This window comes from Triturus cristatus, chromosome 2_1, assembly GCF_964204655.1.
Source record: "Triturus cristatus chromosome 2_1, aTriCri1.1, whole genome shotgun sequence".
In the NCBI taxonomy this organism is placed as follows: Eukaryota; Metazoa; Chordata; class Amphibia; order Caudata; family Salamandridae; genus Triturus; species Triturus cristatus.
In genome coordinates, this window is record NC_140581.1 from 220,119,662 (window position 1) to 220,141,260 (window position 21,599).

Consider the following 21,599-nt stretch of genomic DNA (forward strand, 5'->3'; position numbering starts at 1 on the left):
CGGTCCAGGGAAGACATGGCTTGGCAGTTCGGGCTGGACTGTTCCCATGAGGCACAGGGTCAGACTGATTTGCATATGGCCATGTCTGAACTGGGGTGGTGGAGTGAGCTAAAGAATGATGATGGATTAAACCCAGATCTGGGGGTGAGTGTTTGATTTGCTCAAACGCTTCGTCCATCATCCCCTTTGTTATCGTGTAGATGTAACTTCTCCAGACACCCACTTCAGAATACTTCCTGAACCTGCAGATGATCAGAAGAGGGCTGCCCTTGCTGTCTGTGACCTGAGAGGAGTCCTAAAGGACTGGATCTGCTCCCTCTTATACCCAGGGCATCAAAACACAAAGTAATGGATGAAATGCTTGAATTCATTTCAGCCAATCGATCGCTTGGGCTGCATCCCAATTCATAATTTTTCGCCCACCATGCCACCTCAGCTTGGACCCTGCCATATGCAAATCAGCCTTGACCCTGATCCAATGGGAACAGTCAGCCCAAACTTCCAGGCCAGGTCATCTCTGAACCGGAAAACAAGCAACCCAGGAGAGGATAAAAAAACAGGACAAAAAGTAAATAACAAAGGCCTCCTGTTCAGACAACAGGGATAAAACAAGCTGAAAGAGGCATTTTCCTAGAAGGATCTAGCTGCCCAATGTCAACTGAACCTGAACTGGACCCTGCTGTTGGTCCTCTGCCTGACACCCTGTGATTATCCAAGTGCCTCCTGTGAGGCTTTAGAAGTGTACTCCTGAGGTAAATTGGGACTTCAAGGACCAAGTCAGAAGGTAAAATCTTACACCAGGGCGAACCCTAGTTTTGTATCTGACTAGTGCTCCTCTGCGTTCAGTCTCAAACGGCTTCTCGGTCCGGGTATACTGTGGCCATTAATTATTAGTGGTGCATTGTGCTTTTGGGTACTATTTCTACCTAAAACTTTAAAAAATAATATCTTCGGTTCACCTCATTGGATTTTTGTCTTGTTGGTCATTTATTTTGTTAATTAAATTTTACACCAGTTTACTTTGAGGGTCAATCCTGACAAGGGTTGTGATTATTCCTTGAGTTTGGTAGTTACCCATTCGAAATAATTATATTTCTTTCAGTATGTGATTGGTTTAGGTTAATAAAAGATTATCAAGTATGGAGGAATAGAGTAAGGGCTTCTCCAGCAGCAAAATGAGAAACCAAAAAATACTTGTGCACATTTTTACTAAGCCGCCTCTTACTGATGCACAACAGTGTTTAGTGAGGAGTGGTTTCTGTGTGTTTCAGGGTTGGAAGTTTGGGTTTTGCCTTTTGTGCAGAGATCAGTTTAAGATGATGTTTGGTGTCTGAAAGGTGTTTCCAAGTATCTTTTAATGCTACCTATATATGTTGCGATGGTGTGTGAATGGTGATTTTGAGTGTTATGGAGGCTGGAGGTGGAGTGGGGTTGTGGGTTTTATATGTTTGTGGGTTATGTGAAGAGGTTGTATATTTTGGGATTCATGAAAGTGTCTGCTTTTCGTGTGTCTGTGTTTTGGATGTGGAAGGACTGCTTTTTTCGCTTGGTTTGATTTTTATTTTTAGTTCAGGGTAGTATCTTGGTAATGGAAATATATGACTTTGCATAGGTTTAATGACTTCTCCAACTGTTTTGTTGCAGTACAGAGAAAGCCTGAAGCTTTCATAAAACTGATCAGGTCTTGTTAAATCCAATCTTATATCCCTGGCATGTGAAGAAACTGTACTTGAGAGCGGAGAACAGAGCTCGGCATGCTATCTAGGTGAACACTGCGTTTGCACAAGCTTAATATTTCAGTGTTTAGCCGTTTGTAATAGCAACAGAAATGAGTCATATGAGGCCCCAGAAGGACGGGACATGTTATGGAAGAAAGACTTGCCAGGCACTCCTCAAGTTCGTCTCCTTTTTGCTGGAGGCTTTTATTGCTTTGTTATGAGATTTCCTATGCGTATCCTGGCGCCCATTAATATCCCGGCAGACGGTCTATGCTAAACTCCTTCCCACAGGGTTCCTTCTAATAGTTCAATAGCACCGCATTTTTACTGTCTCTCTTGAGAATAAACTATGCAGCTTAATTTCGTCTGTGGCTTTAAAGAGTGACCCAGCTAATAATCTCTAGCTGGCGAGCGTAATTTATGTGATTCTAAAATCGCGTATGAAATATCTATTTTGTTAATTGTCACGCAGTTCCAAATGAAGATTATACAAGATTTCTTTCCGATGGCTTTTCCCGAATAAGCATTAAGCTGAAATGCTTTGACATCTGGCTGCAAAATATGACCTTATTTTAGAGAAATGCACGCGTCTCCTTTACGGTGACCTTCAAGGCATGCGTTAAATGCCAATGCACGCGGCCCGAGCGTTCTTCTGAGACTCGGCGGAGAGCTCTCTGACCTCTGCAGAGGTTCTAATGCAATATGGCCGCCGCTGCTGCGTCCTTCCTCCCGCGCTCAGGCGCGAGGAAGGCCATAACTTGGTTAGAGCCATCTGTGCTTCGCCATTAGCTTTGCACTAACTAGTATTTATGTATTTTTAGCCAGAATTGCCCATCTCTCTAACCGTGTTCTCCTTTTGCTGACCCTTCTAACTGCAGCTATGTTAAGCACTTTTCAGAGGCTGCAATATAGCGAGCTGTCAAAATAATTCAAAAATAAATATTTTCTTTTCACTGCTTTGCATAAAAGCCACATACTTCAAGGTCTAGTATTTGACAAGGTTGTCTTTTTGCGTACTGACTTTCCACATCCCTTCGGCCCTTTGTCATGTCTTTTATATGTAGTATTCTAAATAATTCTTGAAGTTGCGGCGCTTAAATTAAGCGGCGGCCCCCTGGGCACAACATAGAGTCTCACTGAAGGTGAGATTTTAAAATATAATGAAGATGTATCCAAACTTGGTTAGTTGTAAACCATCAAAGGAATTTAATTCATTCCCTTCAGAAAATGTCACATTGAATTTTAATCACAATGAAAGAGCTGTCCAAAGGTATAGCATTCCCTATGCATTTGGGGCCCTTGGCCCTTCTTCAGGGGAAATTATCTAGAAAAAACAAACGGCGATTGATACCATGCTGATACCAAAAACACAACATTTATATTGAATGTGCAAAGAAAACTGTTGTGTGTGACGTTTAGTGCGAAAAACGCATTTCTGTTGACAATATTCACTCCCTCTCTTGTTCAGGGGCTCACTGCTCCTTTGCCCTGTCCCACTCTTTGGAGTCTAACGACCTTACATTCATGACTTCCGTTTATACAGCTCCTAAGTTTCGTTTTTTGAGTCTGAATTGTCGTTCTCTTCCTAAGCACAATAGCTTTATTTTTGATCTTCTTTTGGAAGATTCCCCAGATGCTTTTTTCTTAACCGAGACTTGGCTTCACAACAGTTCTGGCCCCGATTTAGCTATTGCTCTACCGTCCAATTACGCCATTGCGAGATTGGACCGAACCACGGGACCAGGCGGGGGAATTGCTGTCATTTATAAACATGCTTTTCAATGCAACTTTGAATCCATCATTCTTCCTAATTGTGAAGCCGCACGTTTTACACTTACACTTACTCCTAATTTCTCTTTCTCTGGACTCCTACTCTACCGACCCCCTGGCTCTTCTTCACTGTGGTCGGCTTCTCTGCCCAGTGTGGTCTCCTCTCTTCTTCTGACCTCTTCTAATTTCTCATTACTTGGCGATTTTAATCTCCATTTGGAAGATACTGCCAATGTTACCAGTTCTCATCTTATCTCTGATCTCTTAGCTGTGAATCTGGCTCTTTGTAATACTGGTCCCACTCATAAAGCAGGCCATCTTTTAGATCCTATTTTTTCTAATATCACATCTATGGTGTGCGAACCTGCGCTACCTGTTTTTTGGACCGATCACTTCCTACAGAAATTTCAAATTCAGGCCCCTGATATTCTCCCCCCAGTTCTCCCACAGTCCATGTTCTTTAGTAGGGACTGGAAAAAAGTTGACATCAATGCTCTGAATAACCTGCTAAGGGATACTACACCCCCTGCCACTATGCAGGCACCTGTTTCTGCTGAAAACATCCAAAACTGGTTGTTCCATGCTGTTGAATCATGCTTCCCCCCTGTTAAAAAAAAAACAACTTACCACCATCCACCTGCGCCATGGTTTACTGATAGCCTTAGAATCGAAAAATCCAAATGTAAAGCACTAGAAAGAAAATGGCGGCGAAATTATGCCCCAGACCTGAAAGTAGCCTACAAAAACTCTCTCAAAATTTATCATGATCTGTGTAAATCCTCTCGTGCTGCTTACACTTGTAACATCATCAATACTGCCACTAATCGCCCTAAGACTTTGTTCAGCTTAGTGAAAAATCTGGCTGGCGCCCAGACTATAGCTAAACCTCTGCCCCTTAACAAGCAATCTTGTGATGATCTGGCTAAATTCTTTTTCGATAAAATTGAACTCATTCACTTCGAAATTGCTAACTCTCCCCTTAATTGCATGAATTCTTCCCCCATTTTGCCCGATACCTGTCAAGAACACTTCAGTGTTTCTCCCAAACTTTCCTGTTGGCCTCCCCTGAATTTGGATACTTTTATCTCCACTCTTGGCATCATAAAATCGGGTTCTCCTAATGACCCTTTACCGGCTTCCATAATGAAACAACTCAATCCCGCCCATCTCCAGGTGATCATGGAAGCTCTAAATTCTTCCCTTATATCCTCTATTGTTCCTTCTATTTGGAAGCACTCAATGGTTGTTCCTCTGTTAAAAAAGCCCGATGCCGACCCTAAACTTTTGTCTAACTTTCGTCCCATATCTCTCATTCCAATCTTTTCAAAACTGCTGGAAAAACATATCCACACTCATTTTGTCAAATTTGTGGATACCAATAATCTCCTTCATTTTTCCCAGTCTGGCTTCCGTGCTGGTTTCTCGACTGAAACCACACTTTTAGGAGTGACTGAATGACTGCGCCACCTATTGGACTCTGGTGAGACAGTAGCGCTCATTTTGTTAGACCTATGCGCTGCTTTTGATACCATCTCTCACCCTATCCTAATCAACATTCTGGAATCCTTTGGTGTATGTGGTTCAGCTCTGGACTGGCTATCTTCTTTTCTTACTGATCGCACCTTTCAAGTGTTCTCTGCATCCGACAGTTCTAACACTCTCTCATCACCATTTGGAGTCCCTCAGGGCACCATCTTAAGTCCTCTGCTCTTTAATTTATATGTTAGGCCTCTGGCGGACATTGCTGTCAACGCTGGCCTATCTCTATTCACCTACGCTGATGACTCTCAAATCATCTTCTCACTCTCCAAATCTGATCCTTCCTCCTCTGTTTCTGTTCTTCAGTCGGGTCTACGTCAAATTGCTGCTTGGATGAATAACAACTATCTAAAACTTAATGCTAATAAAACGGAGGTACTTATCCTGGGCAAGCAGAAAGATCTTTGGGGTACTCGTCACTGACCGAACGAGTTGGGTCCTCTCCCCCGTCCCGTTGACCATGTCCGTAATTTAGGATTTTTCATCGATGATTCCTTGAAAATGCACCATCACGCCACTAAAGTGTCGGCCACCTGCTTTACTATTCTGAAGTGGTTGCGTAAAATCATCTGGATGCTGCCTAAAGATACCCAAAAAACCGTAGTCCATGCCCTTATTACGTCCCGCCTGGACTATGGCAACGTTCTGTTTCTAGGTGCAAATAAGGCAGTATCCCGTAGGCTGCAACTTGTGCAAAACTCCGCTGCTCGACTCTTATGCGGAGTTCCCAGACGCACCTCTATCTCCCCCCATCTTCATGCTCTGCACTGGCTCCGTATTGACAAGCGTGTTGAATTTAAAGCTCTCTCTTTTATGCACAAAATCAAGTGGGGCCTTGCACCTGACTACCTTCAGACTCTTGTACGTCAGTATGTTCCAACTCGCTCTCTCCACTCCTCCTCACTTGAAAAATTCGACGTGCCTCGGTTCAAACTCTCAAGAATGGGTGGTAAATCCTTCTCTGTCTTGGGTCCCTCTCTCTGGAACTCGATTCCTCTCGCCTTGCGCAGAGAGCCGTCTTATTCCTATTTTCGCTGTGCCCTTAAAACTTGGCTTTTCAACCAATAAACTTTTTCCTTTCAGTAGCTTCGTCCAGGCGCCGGGAAACCCTTTTTGGGTAGCTGTCGCGCCATACAAGTTAAATAAATAAATAAATAAATAAATACACCCGCCTGTGGATTCCTCACCTTTTGAATTACCCCTGTGCCAGCATTCCACAGAAGCTTTTTTCATTGCTCTCCCACGTCAACGAGGACGTTACAATAGCACGGCTCCGCTTGCGACTCCGAATGACGTCATTGGAGCCATAAGAAGACCTCGTCGGTGTGCTGACGTCAGTTCCCTTTTTTCCGCGCCGTGGACACGTAACATTTTTTCTAGGACTCTCCTCTGTTTTTTTGTAGGTTAACATTGTTACAGTACGATCTGTATTTGTAACAGTGCAATGGCTATGCAGAAAAAGTCAGGGTTCATAACTTGTAAAGAATGTGGGGGTCACGTGTCCATCACGGACCCCCATGAAGATTGCCTTTGGTGCCTGTTGTCGGAACATGACGTCGAGGGATGCTCGTCGTGTCGTCGGATGAATCCAAAGGCTCTTAAGGAAAGGGAGGCAAAGTTATTTATGGCCTGGGTAAAGAAGGAGAAAAGAGGCCGTAAGAGGACCAAATCGAGGTCGAAGTTGCCGACCCTGCACACCTCGAGGTCATTCAAAAACACAAGAAGAAGCGACATCATGGGTCCAAGTGTTGTTCTTCGAAAGAAAAGTCATCAAGTTCGACCCCAGTCCTGCAGCGTCATAGGAAAGATGACATCTCACCTTCCCCTTCTCTTTCTCCTTGGGTGACTCCAGTGCATTGTCCGGCGCTGAGGGATTCTCTGGCGCCAAGGGAAGTGTCTCCTGCACCTCCGGTTTCACCGATTCCGGCTCCGGAGTCTCTGGCGACATAGCCGGAATCTGCCTTACAGCTTTAAGCTGTTCCAGAACAGGCGGCTCTGGATCCGTACCCACATTTTCCGGCTCCAGGTGCAGATGCATCGATTTTTCTGAATGCGATGTTTGGCATGTGTGCCAGGGCGGCTTACCCATTCGGCGCGACGGCTGCCCCCGTGGGCCCGCTTTCATATAATTTGGGCATCCCCCAGCATTATGCCAAGGCACCGTTCGTGCCTATTATGCTGATGACTCCGTCATGGCCTATACCGACGCTGAGGTTCTTGACACCGATCCCGTCTCAGGAGGGAGGATGGACTTGTCTCTGGTGCCGTCGGTTTCTGGGTCGGCACCTTCTCAACTTCGTGCAGCACTGCTGACTGCTACTGAGGGACATTTGTTGACGCCGGCTCCGATGTCACCAGCGCCACGTCTGACTCCAATTCCAAAGATGCAATCCAGGACGGACGCTCAAAGGCTTCTGGAAGAGGAGGATTTCCAGGAGCAGCAGGAGCAGGCTGAATAAGGTGAAATTCTTGAGTCTGTGGATGACTTTGAAGGTCTTCAGGAGGCCAGTGGATTGGACACTTCTCCGGAGTGGGAGCTCTCGTCTCCCAAGGCAATGCCTTCTCAGGAGGTGACTTCATATCACACAGTTATAAGGAAGGCTGCTGACCTTCTGGATCTGCAGTTGCCCACTGTGGAAGTCAGGTCTATCATTCTGACTGAGGTGTTGCACTCTCCTTCAGTGATAGAGCCGTTGCTCCCATTCAATAAAGCTCTTAATGAGCCGATTTTGGAGGTGTGTCAGAAGCCAATGACTGCCCCGGCAGTTTCCAGAGCAGTGACAAGACATTATAAGGCTACACCTGGAGATCCAGTATTTTTAACCTCTCATCCATCACCTGAAAGCTTGGTGGGTCAAGCTTCATGTTCTTCCAAACAGTCGGCAGGCTCCTTCCCCTCCTCCCTGGGGGATAGGGATCTCAAAAAACTGGAACAGTCGGCTAAGAAGGTGTTCTCTTTGGCAAGCATGGCTTTGAAATCTACTAATGCCATATGCCTTTTAGGTCGGTATATCCATTCTTTGATGGACACAGCCAAGGAGGTGGCTTCTAATCTGCCTGAGAATGTTTGAGGTCACTTTATGGGGGTTTTGACTGATACGCAAGCAGCGGCCCATCAGGTGATCCAGTCGGGTCTTGATAAGGTGGACTCAGTCGCCAGAATGATGGGCTCTTCAGTGGCAACCAGGAGGCACGTCTGGTTAAGAGAATCTGGGTTTTCTCCGAATGTTCAAGCCACGCTGCTAGATCTTCCCTTTGATGGCTCCAGGCTCTTTGGGGTAAAGGCGGACTCAGCTCTGCAATGTTTTAAGGATAGCTGGGCTACTGCTTGGGTTTTTGGTAAAACGAGATTTCATGGATTTGGGAAAGCTGCTCCATTTCGAGGCCGTTAGCAGCAGCAACAGCAGCAACAGCATCAGCATCAGAACCCATTGTATAAGTCTACAGAGGGAAGGGAAGAGGTCGTCTGCAGGGGGGCGCTTGCCAACAGGTCTCTTCTTCTTCCTCCTCTTCTGTCATCCCCCTCCCCACTGGGTCAGCAGAGAAGCAGCTCTAGATCCCTTCTTCATGAAGCATGTTGGACCCATACGAGGCCGGGTGTCACATTTTCTACAAAATTGTAAATATGTTACATCAAATTTTTAGGTTTTGAATCTTGTAGAAAATGGGTATGCCCTTCCTTTCCAGTAGTTTTCCCCTCCTTACCCTTCTCGCTAGGACTGGTGTGCGGAGGACCATCTGTTGCTTTTGCAGCAAGAGGTCCTGTCCTTGTTACAGAAAGGTGTGATAGAGGTGGTTCTGGAGCAGGAAAGGGATCAGGGATGCTACTCCTGGTATTTCCTGATCTCCAAAAAGGACGGGCGATTGAGACCGATCCTGGACCTCAGGATCTTGCATTTTTACCTCAAACAAGAGAAGTTCAAGATTTTGACCCTAGCTCAGGTTCTTCTGGCACTGCAGCATTAAGACTGGATGGTGTTGATTGATTTACAAGATGCGTATTTTCACATTCTGGACCCAAGTCATATTGGTTGCTCCGGATTGGTCAAGAAGGGTGTGGTATACAGACCTCTTTCACCTCTCATCACACCCTTGGCCCCGTCTCCCTCTCAGGGCAGACCTCCTCTAACTGGGGCAGGTTCTACACCCGCACCTCTAGAGCCTGCACCTTCATGCTTAGAGATTGAACGGGGCAACCTGAGATCTTCCTCTCTCCTGCCAGATGTGGTAGATGTTATGTTATCAGTCAGAAGACACTCTACCAAATCCGTCTATTCCTGTAGATGGGCCAGGTTGGTTAAGTGGTGTGGAGAGAGTTCTATCCATTGAAGGCTTATTTATCTGATGTTCTTAGTTTTTCCCTTTACTTGGCCCAGCAGGGTTCTGCTGTGACAAATTTTAAGGGCTACTTGTCAGCTTTATCAGCCTTTCTTTGTTTGCCAGACCAAGCCATCGTTGTTTAAGTCTCCCATAGTCATGAAGTTCATTAAGGGCCTCACTAATAGATTCCCTCCCACTCCTTTTATTATATCTCAGTGGGATTTAAATTTGGTTCTTACTTTCCTGATGGGGTCCACTTTTGAGCCTCTTCATAGTTGTCCGTTGAGGCTTCTTACGTTCAAAACAATTTGTCTCATTGCTATTACCTCTGCCAGGAGGGTAAGTGAGCTTCACGCTCTTAGTTCTAAGAGGCGTGGCGCCGCGGCCAGGGTGACTGACTCCGGAATCTGGGGATCACGGTTCGATCCCCAGCCCGGTGGCAGATTAGTCCAGCACCATGTGACTCTGGGCAATAGCTTGCTTAATCTTCCCGACGGCCCCCAGCGCCTAGAGACCCTTACGGGTGATTGTTTGCGCTTTACAAAAAATGTGGAAACCTTTTACAACCATTTATGCAGATAAGGTGGTTCTCAGGACCAGAGCTGCTTTCCTGCCTAAGGTGGTTACTCCTTTCTACCTAGGGCAGTCAATCACCCTACCTATTTTCTATCCTCCCCCTCACCCTTCCAAGGAGGAGCAGAGACTTCACCGCCTGGACCCTAAGAGGGCGGTCAGCTTCTACATGGACATAACCATTGGTTATGTGGGAAGAATGAAGGGCAAAGCTGTCCACAATCGAACACTCTGCAGGTGGATCATCTTGTGCATCAAGATCTGCTACGCCTTGGCGAAGGAGCTGCCTGGAGGTATAAGCGCTCATTTCACTAGAGCTAAGTCTTCTTCTTCGGCTTTGGCTAGAGGTGTCCCAGTTGTAGTCATCTGCAAGGCGGCAACTTGGGCCTCCCTCCACCCCTTTGCGAAGCATTACTGCTTGGATTCGAAGATGAGGAGGGACGGCCATTTTGCAGGTTCTGTGCTGCAGGTTTTTGTGGTATAGGTAGACAGACATCCTTCACTAGGGGTGGGACTGCTTTGGGATTCAATTCAAAAGGTGAGGAATCCACAGGTAGATGTATCCATCAGAAGATCAAGTTACTTACCTTCGGTAACGCTTTTTGTGGTGGATACAGTATCTGCCTGTGGATTCCTCACTGACCCTCCTGCCTCCCCGTTGTCTGCCTTCCTATACCGAAAAGAATTTTGAGTATAACATGGCGGGTGTTTTATTGTCATTTGAAATGATATGTAGCTTGTTGCTAGGAAATGTCTAGTATTTCCAGTTTCTTTTCTTTTTGGAATAATATGTGTATATTTGTGCATATCTTATATACTATGTATACTTTCGAAATGTTGTCGGTACACCCGTTCGCCTCGAATGCATGGAAAAAATGGGTGGAACTGATATCAGCACGCCGGCGAGGTCTTCTTATGGCTCCGATGACATCATTCGGAGTCGCAAGCAGAGCTGTGCTACTGTGACATCCTCGTCGATGGTGGGGAGCTATGAAAAAAAGCTTCAGTAGAATGCTGGCGCAGGGGTAATTCAACTCAAAAGGTGAGGAATCCACAGCCAGATACTGCATCAACCAGAAAAAGTGTTACCGAAGGTAAGTAACTTGTTCATCCAGTCTGCAAAATGACTCCTACATGACTCTCAGCCTGACTTGGGTGGCGTGACAGAAAAACCCTGATGCTTTTTTGCTGTAAGCTTGGTGAAAATCAAATCTATTTTTGCGAAATAGGACACTTGTTTTCCTTTTTCCTTGGATTTCGGTATCAAGTGAAGACATTGCTCCCTCTGCTCGAACTCCTCCTTTGTGTCCTACCTTGCTGATGCCCGATACTGCAGCTGTCATTGGAGACTGCCTTCCGCACCTGACCTTCTCAAAAAAGCTTGGTCTTATAGATTCCTTGACTTTTCACATGCCCTGCGATGCTCTCAGGGTGGAAGGTACCCAGGAACTAACTAATTCCTCGGCCACCTAGAACATCTGAGCATTTGCTAGAGCTGGCTTTTTGGTGTTGATTCATCACTTTATGAATGTCCTTTTGTTGCTGATCTGGAAAAAATTTCCCAGCAGCAATAGTTCTCCAGCTCCACTAGGTGAAGCCATACGACTCCAGTCGCAGCCCCCTTCCCCTGGGATCAGACTATATGTGTTACCATCTGGCACACTGGCATCAGTTCCTGTTTTTCTACGCCTTGCCGATGTGGGCCTGGAGATCTTCTTTTGTGTCAATTAACATACATTCTTTGCGATTTTCTGCAGTAACTAGGCCTAATTGTGTTACCGCCTAGGGTCTCGGAGTTTAAACCATGTTGAAATTGTGTGGATCCCCACTACATCTGTATGTGATGTCTGGGCCAGACCACAACCCCATGGTCTGCACGTTCTGCATCTTCAAGCACAAACGGCCATCAGGGAGTGGGAGACCAGGTTGAATGTGTTACAAGAACTTAAGAACACCCCTAACTGTGCCTCTTTCCTCCTTCAGGTAACTCTTCTGACAGGTAGCGATATTCTGAGGGTTCTTCACAAAGGAAATAAAGTACAAAAACTACCACAGGAAGGAGAAGTCCTTTTGTCTTCGATGAAAATGTCCCACTCCTGGGAACTTTCAGAGATTCGCTGATGCTGTTACCCAACCCAGGGTCTCTGCCACATCATCTTTGGATCACTGACCACAAATAACACTTAAACTGCATTTTCTAGCTCCATCTGCATACCTCTTCCAGATCAAGGCTTTCTAGCAAGCAATGTTTGATATCTTCAGGACTGCCTCAAACCCATCTGGGCTAATCCTCAAAGGTTGTCTTAAGCCTGCTGGTTTGGCAATTTCGATCCAACATCACCCGACTGTGCACCTTCACAGGCTTCAGCATCAGTGCTGATTTTGAGGGAGCATTTGCCCACTAAGGCTTAGCTTGTTTGTCCACGATGTTGTCTCTGATGCTGCCTTCTAAAACATTCTCAGGGTCATCTCAGTCGTTGAAGTCAACAGAGATTGTTTAAGTGGCTAGAAAAATAGTTTGAGCTTCCTTCAAGGACCAGCCCCTCGCAGTGCCTCTCCCTAGAGTCTAAATGAATGAATGAATAAATGACCCAGTTTATAGAACGCACAGCAACTCGGAGAGTGTTCCGGCGCTAAACAGACTAGCAGAGATCCCAGATTGCTTGATCAGTTTTAACATTTTCTGAAAACACAATTAATTCTGCGTGTCCCTGAAGTTAAATGGGAGGCGATTTTAGGACTGCCTCGCCAAAACAGTAAAAAAGGACCCAACTCTCATACACCGCTTAAAGCGAGCAACAACCATTAAACGGGCATCAGTAGAACAAAGAGTTTTGACAAACAGTGTGGCTGCACCCCATCAGAAAGATACGGTATGGCTGCATCCTGTCAGAAAGATACTGTGGGACCGTCCCATAGAAAGCAGGATGGGCTAAAACGAGAGGATTAAACAAATTTCTCTTTCTTCATGGCAAACAGTGTTACTCCACTAGATAGGAGCAAATAGAGGCACACTGTGACAGTTAAATAGAAGGCAAGCTGTCATATTCTGCACAACTTGTAAGCTCTTGAGGACATAATGAGGAAGGCCAAGGTAAGGCACATTGGCTTAATCCAGTCGACAACTGACCAAGGCATGAATTGCTGATCTCAGAGCCTCCTATGAATGTAGATAAACATTTTTTTTAAAGCTTGCATAATCCCAAAGCAAGCTCTAACCACCGAAGATACCCGAGCCTTAAAAGAAAGTTGGCAATCAAATTGAATGCCCAGGTTCCTGGCCACAACTGCTGGAGGAGGAGGCAAGTTAATTTCCCTTGGCCAACTCCCTTTCAACCGGCAGGGCCAAATTACAGAACTTTTGGATTATATTTCAGATTATTAGTTTCATCAAGTTCATCACTGCTCCCGTATAGATCCTATGAGAAAGCTTCCTTTGCTGTGGGGGAGCCATTATTATATTATACGAATTACATTGCGCACTCTGCATCGCCATTTGGCGTCGCAGCTTGCGCAATGTAATTAATTTTATTTATTTATGTACTTACCTCTGTTCGGCCGTATGCCGTAGTTTACTACACCCCACCCTGCCCCCCGCCGCCCCGCAGCACTCCCTCCAGGAGCTGCTACTGTCTAAAACTCAAGATAAGTTTTTAATTCCATCATGATAAATTGCAGACGTTCACAAGCCGGTGACAACGTCTGTTCCTTTAATGGCACCCAAAAAATCCCCAGGTTTGGTGCATAGATCTGTACTGGCTTTAATAGTAGGAGCAGTCAATTTATGGTACAAAAAGTTCGAAACAATCTTAAATATCACCCTTGGCTTATTATTGGCCTCAGTCACTTTCATAGTGGAATAACTACTCTGACCTTGTTTCAAGTTGCTATGGTATTTCTTTAATGCCTCCTTATAACTCCTTATCAACTATGGGTTAATTTCTCCACCATACCCTTTCCGGTTTTTTACAACGTTTTTCTCCTCAGCGAGTGTGGCAGAGAACCACAGATTCCATGCCGCTTGCCTTTGTTTGATGCAAATTTTTACTAGGGCCAGCTGATCCTCTGCCGCCTGTAACCATTGATTGATTACTAAAGCATCTCTATTAACTTATCCCAACAGACTAGGCAAATTAGTACCAAGAACATCCATCAGCTCCAGAATCTTTACTCTATTCCAGGCCCTAAACGTCCCCACAGTATTTTGATGTTCCTCCACCTCTGCTCACTTGAATGGAAGAGTTCTTTCACTCAGATGCTGATGCCTTAGACATGCTTAACCGAGATTATGGATGCACGAAGCAACCTCTTCCCTCTTTTTCAGAGGGAGGCTGGACTTCACCTACACCTCCAAAATGCTAATTGTCTTGATACATCAACAGATGGAAAGATTTCGTACTGCTCAGGTCATTCCTGCAAGGAAGTATATTCATTTATATACTGTGCCAGACAGGGAGAACACTTTAATTGACCCTACTGACTGCATAGTCTAAATCCAACATTTTGACTGATAACCCACCAGCCATCTTCGGTGGTCCTGGTTCTCTTTTGCTACTGAACGAAGAGTTATTCAAATCTGCATTTACTACCTTGAGAGAGACCCGTGTTTGGCCCAGTAGTTCACAGGCAGATAACACAGCGTCACAGGCCCACAGCTTACTATTCGAAGTTCTTATAAATGCACTCTGCTCCAGAGGCTTGGAGATTCAAACATCATCTATTGAGCTAAACATCAGACGTCCTGACTGATTGTCCACACTGGCACTTCAAACAACCTGTCCCTATGAGCCAACAGTATTCACGTCAGGCATACTGGCCCTGCCCACATGCTTCTTGAATATGTATATCCCATGCATTGTGGGGATTAGCAGAGATAGCCATAGTAATCATTCATGAAAATGCCAATCTATGAGTTGGTGAGGGACAAATTATAAAATGCAGCCTGGATTCTTCTTACGTTATGGACGAATCCATGGCTTTGGCAGTCTCTCTGCAGGCATGCTTGGATGGTTTCCAAAGAGTTGCTTGGAGATGTCCAGGTGGCACAAATGAGCATGCTCTTTAATGCTGAGAAGGTTTACTTCTCCCTTCAACAATTTAAGAACAATTTACTGGGCCTTGTGTCCCCTTTTAAACATTTCTACCAGCAATATCATTGTTTTCTGGGTTTATTCATGGACCAGCCCTTCAAGCAACGGCAACATTCTCAGCCAGTCCAGATCCCACTGCAGTTCTATTAGTATATTGGTGGAAGAGGCGGACCTAAATGAAACCCACCGCAGCAGCATCAGTCCCCTACCACTTCTGCCAGATCTGTTTTTTCAAAACCACTTTAATTTCTCCTCCCACCATCACCAGCTTTTGGTGGTGTCTTTAATTTCTTCACCAGTTGTGAGGCAATCATGACGAATCTCATGATGCTCCAGCTTATCTGCATGGACTATGCTCTTTCCTTTCTGTCTTGTACACCCAACCCTCCCTCCCCCCTTTTGTAAGGAACTGCTATATGACACTTGTCTCAATCGTGTAGGGGGGAGTATTTCACCTTGTTGCTAAAAGGGCCATAGTAACAATGCCCTTTGAGGAGAGGGGCATGTGATTTTGCTTCTTGGTTCCCAAACAGGATGGGAGCCTCAAACCCATTTTGTACCGCTCCCGTTTGAAACTCTTTATCAACAGGAGACATTCAAATTGCTGTCCTTCCAATTCTCAATGCGAAGGCTTAGATGGTGTCCCTGGAAAGGGGTTTATTGCATTTTGGAGTTAGAAAATTGCATACAAGTAGCAATTACCATTACACAAATGCTTTTCTGATGTTCTTTGTTATTAACGTAACAGACTTAATACATACTGTTGTACTGAAAGTTACTCAAACACCGCTGTTGATCCTCTAACGTCTGTTCCTCTTAAATCCTATTTTTAATGTGTATTTCTCAATGCCCAATTAACCATGTAAGGACAAAAAAATTGTTTTATTCAAAAATATTTCATTAATGAATGTGCATACCTGCAGATGAGTGTTCTGTACATTCTTTCCATTCTGTTCGATTATAGCATAGGGGATAATCACTTTTATGGCCGAACGTCCCCCCCAGAAACTCTTTTCTGTAGTATGTTTTAGTGCTTTACCCTTACCACCCCCTGTTGGGCACTACCAATTTTACTCGTTCATGAGCCTTCTATTCAAATACTATTTCAGAGGCAAAAGGGAGAGAAATTACATTTTCCATTTAATAAATAATGTAACCTTGACTTTGTTACGCAGGGGCAGTGCATCCAGTGCTTGATTTGTGCCGGTGCTTGCAGGTGCTAAGCACTTATTTAACAGGGCCGGGTCTAGACCTGAGTGGCAACTTACGTTAACGACTGCAGTACACAACGTGTGTCAAAATACATTCTGTCTCCACTCTCCCAGATGAAAAGTGCTTCAGTGCTTAGCCGATAATAATTCCATGCCTGCCATTCAGTCATTAGTGCAGGTAGGTGCGCCACTGATTGGGCTGGATTTGGTTCTGACTGTTGGTCTGCGCTGCGGCAGCCGAGGCAGCGTGTGTAACCTTTTTTAAATTCCACACCCCAGCCGGCAGGTTTGGTAAGCTGTCTTGCCGATGATCTTACTTTATAGGGGTCTAGACAGTGTATGAACATTACAATTTGGATACATATTGTAATTTTAGTGGAAACCTGAGATCAGCTGTGCTACATGTTTCTCTGCGTATTGTTGGTTTGTTGTGACTGTTTAGTTGAACATTGTCTTTGTCATACATCAATGCATTAAACCCCCTACTACTATGTGGTGATTGGTTGATTTCAGAATGTATTTTGATTTTATTTTTCACCGGAGATAGAGCTGGAATTGGCCGGAGTTAGCTGCACTTAAGGTTTAATGTAAAGTGTGATAGAAGACATTAGCCTTTTATATCAACAAAACAAAGCCACTGTTAGCTTTTTATAGGCTCAGTGGACAGGACTGAAGCTATATTTTCCTAGGCTAGCAGATTGATTTCTTTCTACTCTGCCATCAACTGCCACCTATGTAATGGGCAGTGGAAAGCGTCACCATAGGTTAGTGAGGGTGTTGCCATGTGACAGTGAGTAAACAAACTACTGCTCTGTCACCTTGAGTGCACCTTCCCTGGCATTAGTGGGAGTAGGAAGTAGGGAGAAAGAATTCTGTATTTTTAGATTCACTTACAGAGAATGCAGTGGCTTTCATTTCTCTCTATATAAAATAGGCACTATTTGAGGCGCATGATGTTATCTACTAATAACATTTTTAGCAGCAACCTGGGTACCCTCAACACATTAGTGTGTATGAATGTGCAAAAACCAAGAGCCCCAGTGGTTGGTGTACAAAGAAAAGGCCATTGAGGATACTCAATATACAATTACCAACTGCAGCTTTCTACATGGCATCAAGAGGAACCTGAGCAGGATAACAGTCTGCACTGCTGTCTGTGTAAGAGGTTCAGGGGTGGACTGGCCTACAGCGAAATCTGGCAGTTCCTGAAAGGCTGGTCTCTCTGTGAATGGGCTGTTTTTTTATCGGTTTATGGGCCTGTTTTACGGTTTGGTGGGCCAGTTTTTACACAAACACTGCTTGCAGCAAGCACAAATGGATGCATGCTTGCATACCTTGCAAACACTTACACAGCATGTCTGTACACATTCATAACTGGCCTGATTTGCTAATGTGGGTCACTTTTAATTTTGTGCCTTCCAGGGCCTATTTTATATTCCAATCCAGCTCTGAGGAGGTGGCAGTGGAGCAGCAGGAGTTAAGAGAGCTAGGAATAGATTCAACCACCAAAATATATTCAGGTACAATTGCGTTCTGTGGTAGAACTTGAAGGACTTTTCAATAGCCCTCAGAAACTAATGAAGAGTCAAGCATTTTTGGAAGTATTTATTGTCCGTCACATGGACAACATCTTTGACAGACCAAGACATGTCTTTGGAAAAGGTTTGCACTAACTCTCTTTCTTATCTGGCACTTTACCAAAAATTACCTTATATGGAAATCGCAACATCTCCTGAGAGGCCAGTGATGTGAGAGGTGACAATGCAGTAGATGCGACAGGCTCATGAAGATGTCAAGCTGAGCCTGACGTTGTTGTCCTCTTTTCTGTGTTGCAGTATGTACCTTTTTAAGGCATAATTCTGTCAGGTAACTTCCTGATTTTCTTGTCGGCTAGTCAATTTCCCCACATCTGTCCTTTATAAGTAAGTGAACAATCATTTTAAGCAAACCACTCTGAGTTGAGATATTTTTCCTTCCCTGCTTCCATCGAAACGCACACACCATTGCCCTTTGGATGGTCCATGCACAAATTTCCTGTTTTGACAAACTAGCCTTTTTCTAGGATTTTTGGCCTGGCTTGACAGTGCTGCTATTTGCAGACATATTCTTTAGTTCTTTAAAATATGCAATCAATGGGGTGTTGCTACGCCCAGATGAGAATTTCTCTCACACCTCTTGCAGTTGCCTGCTTGGCGTATGATTCCACTTCCTATAGAGTGGATTGCCAAGCATGAGGGATTATTTTTCATCTGAAAATACACTGTCATCACTCACTCAGTTATTTAGCTCACACATGCGGTCTATAGAAGAAGGGATTATTTTCAGTATTTGTTTTATTGCAGTAGCTTTTTTCAAATGATTGTGTCACAATTTCAGTGAGCCATAGTCACTACCACCATCACTACCACCATTATTACAAACATGACCATTATCACCATGCCTCCTCCATCACCACCAACCTCCCTACTCCCCTTATCACTACTATTACTATTGTCATCATTACCACCACTGTAGCATTTGAACATGCGTGTGTTCGCTCTACTCTATGAAAGCCAGACTATTGGCTTTGACTTTATTTGTTTTAAGAAGAGCCAAAAGCACAATGTGAAGCTCTGTGATGCAAATCGTTCCTTGAAATATTTTGCACCCTCCTGCCAAAGCCACCTATCATGGCCGGTCTGCCAATAAATGTTCCTGGGTTCAAGACAAGCCTAAGAAAATAATCAGACAACAATTTGGCAATTAGGATCTTCCTTTGATGATTTGCAGAGGGATCAATCTTGTGGCCAATACTGCATGTGTCAGTCTGAATTGGCACGAGGCATGTAGAAACTTGGACTTGTGTTTTTTGGGGGGTTTTAGTCAGCAGGGAGGGAAGATCCATGCAGTGCCAAGTGTATCCAGTTTAATGTTGCCAACACACTTATTTCTTGTTGCGATATCTGTACAATGATTACATTGACATTCTGTAGATGCTTCCGTTTGTGCTTATATAACCTTCCCCAGAAGTGGTTGACAAACTACAACCGCTTGGTTGCAGTACTCTCTAGAGGCGCAGACCAGTTTGACAATATTGAATGGCCATTAGGTGTTAATGTTGCACTCACTTCTATTTGTTCCCTAGCAACAGAGACTACCTGAATAATCAGTCATCTTTAACAGATTCTTACATGTACACAATGAGCTTAGAGAATTCCAGATGTGTCTCTTTTCAATACATTAGTCATTTTAGCTAATTCATTCCAAAATTCTAATTTACATGCACTTTTGATTTAATCTTTTTCAAAATTTTCGCAGGGCGGGGGAACCTCCTATTAAAACCTTACTTGAGGAAGACTTCCTTGCTGAATTTCAGAACGGATATTACATCTGGCTTTCAGCCTGCCAGTTGTGGATGTGGGTGGAGCCAGTAGAGGATGTGTGTGGAGCCAGTGGAGGAAGTGGGTGGAGCCAGGGGCAAGTGGGTGTGGTCACCAACAAATGTTTGAGCACCTGGACTTCATATTTTACAAATTAAGCACTGAGTGCATCATCAGAGCTGCTTCGCCTCCATCTGCTGCTGTACCCCCGATTCGAGGGATCCGATACTGCCCCCACCGTGGCCTCAGGCCTTGCACTGTAATTGGCAGCCACTGTTCATGTTTGAAGCCTCAAATCTGCTGCGCTGCCGTCTTAAATGGGGGGCTCTTTACTGCAGAACGAGGCAGCAGGAGTCGCCTGGCTCCCTCACCTCACACCATGGCTTCTCAGTACTCTGGCAGTCCAGGGTCGCTGCTCTCGGTGCTGCTGGGCAGTGATACGAAAAAAACCGCGTGGAACTTAGGGATCAGACGACTGCCATCTTGGCATGCATGGCCGTAGCTTTGTAAGAAAGGTTTTGCCTTTGCAGCTGAAATATTTCTTCTATTCCACTTTTGAGTTAATATAACATGACAAAACAAAACAAATATAAATATAAATCTATGTCTAAATTAAATATTTACATTTTATCCGAAGCTCACTTCTCTTTAACCAATAGATCATGGGTACTCACAAACTTTCTCTCGGGGGGCCAAATTTGCAGTGTGGTTTGTGGCCGAGGGCCGCTCCTGTGGGGGCGCGGTCAGTGGGGGGTGCTAGAGCAACAAAAAAAAACAACAGTGACCATGAGGTTTAACACAAGCCCCTGCAGAGGAGGCATTAGTCCATTGAGCCACCAGACCCAGTATACAAACATCTATCTGTCTATCTATCTGTCTGTCTCTCTCTGTCTCGCTCTGTCTGTCTGTCTCTCTCAGTCTCTGTCTGTCTCTCTCTGTCTCTCTCTGTTTCTGTATCTGTTTCTGTCTATCTCTATCAGTCCCTGTCTCTATATCTGTCTCAATCTGTTGTCTCTCTTTGTCTCGTTCTCTATTTCTGTATCTATCTATGTTTGTCTCTATCTGTTTCTGTCTTTCTGTATCAATCTGTCTCTATCAGTCTCTGTCTCTCTCTGTGTCTGTCTCTGTCTGTCTCTCACTCTTTGTCTCTATATCTATCTGTCTCTATCTCTATCTGTCTCTGTCTGTATCTCTGTCTCTGTCTGTCTTTGTCTCTATCTTTCTCTGTCTCTGTCCTAACAGGAAGCTTCCCAAAAGACCCTTTAAAAGTCAGCTGTGAAAGCGCTTACAGCTGACTTTTAAAGGGCCTGTTGGGAAGCTTTCCGATGGTGCCCTGATGTCACAGAGGCCGGCAGTAAACACAGAAGATGGCCGCAGGAGGATACATAGTGAATACCTATTTAATACATATTCACTCCGTATGCTCCTGTAGTCATCTTCTGTGTTTGCTGCCGGCCTATCTGGAAACGTAGAAGCGGCAAGGCAAGGTCAGTGGGCCGCCAATCAAGGCCTGCCGGGCCACTGGCAACTCGCGGGCCGTACTATTAGTACCACTGCTATAGATCCTCATAATGGTCCCAATTATCCACATCATCTTTTGTTTGTCTTTGATGAGGTAGGGTAATTGTTTCTATTGCTTGTAATGGAATAGGGTTTTCTTTCTAAGGTGCTTTAAGGTTTTATTATTTTAGTTCCTTTTTTTTTTTATTTGTGTCATAATTTATCACTTTTTGTAGCTTTGTGTTTCTTTGATGCTGTAGATATTAAGCAGGACTAGACTACCCCTCGGTTTCTCAACCAGCAAACAAATGTATTTATTTTCTGAATCTGGCTATGAACTATTTCACAGAAAAGTAAACATTACTTTCTAAAATATTTATTTTCATCCTGCTCTGTTTTATCCATTTTAGCAACATTCCAATCACCTTCCTCCCCCTTATTTGCCTCTTTCGCTTTGTAGGTTGCTCCCTGATTCAAAACGGTGTTTTTCTTTGAAGCAGTTCAGCCACCCATTACCAC

At 44.5% G+C, this 21,599-nt stretch overlaps 1 protein-coding gene across 4 annotated transcripts in view; it reads left to right on the top strand.

The window, feature by feature from the left end:
- The window catches only part of WDR7 (WD repeat domain 7), a 1,596,127-nt gene that overhangs the window by 1,093,906 nt on the left and 480,622 nt on the right, over positions 1-21,599 (top strand). The gene's annotated exons all lie outside the window — the stretch shown is intronic.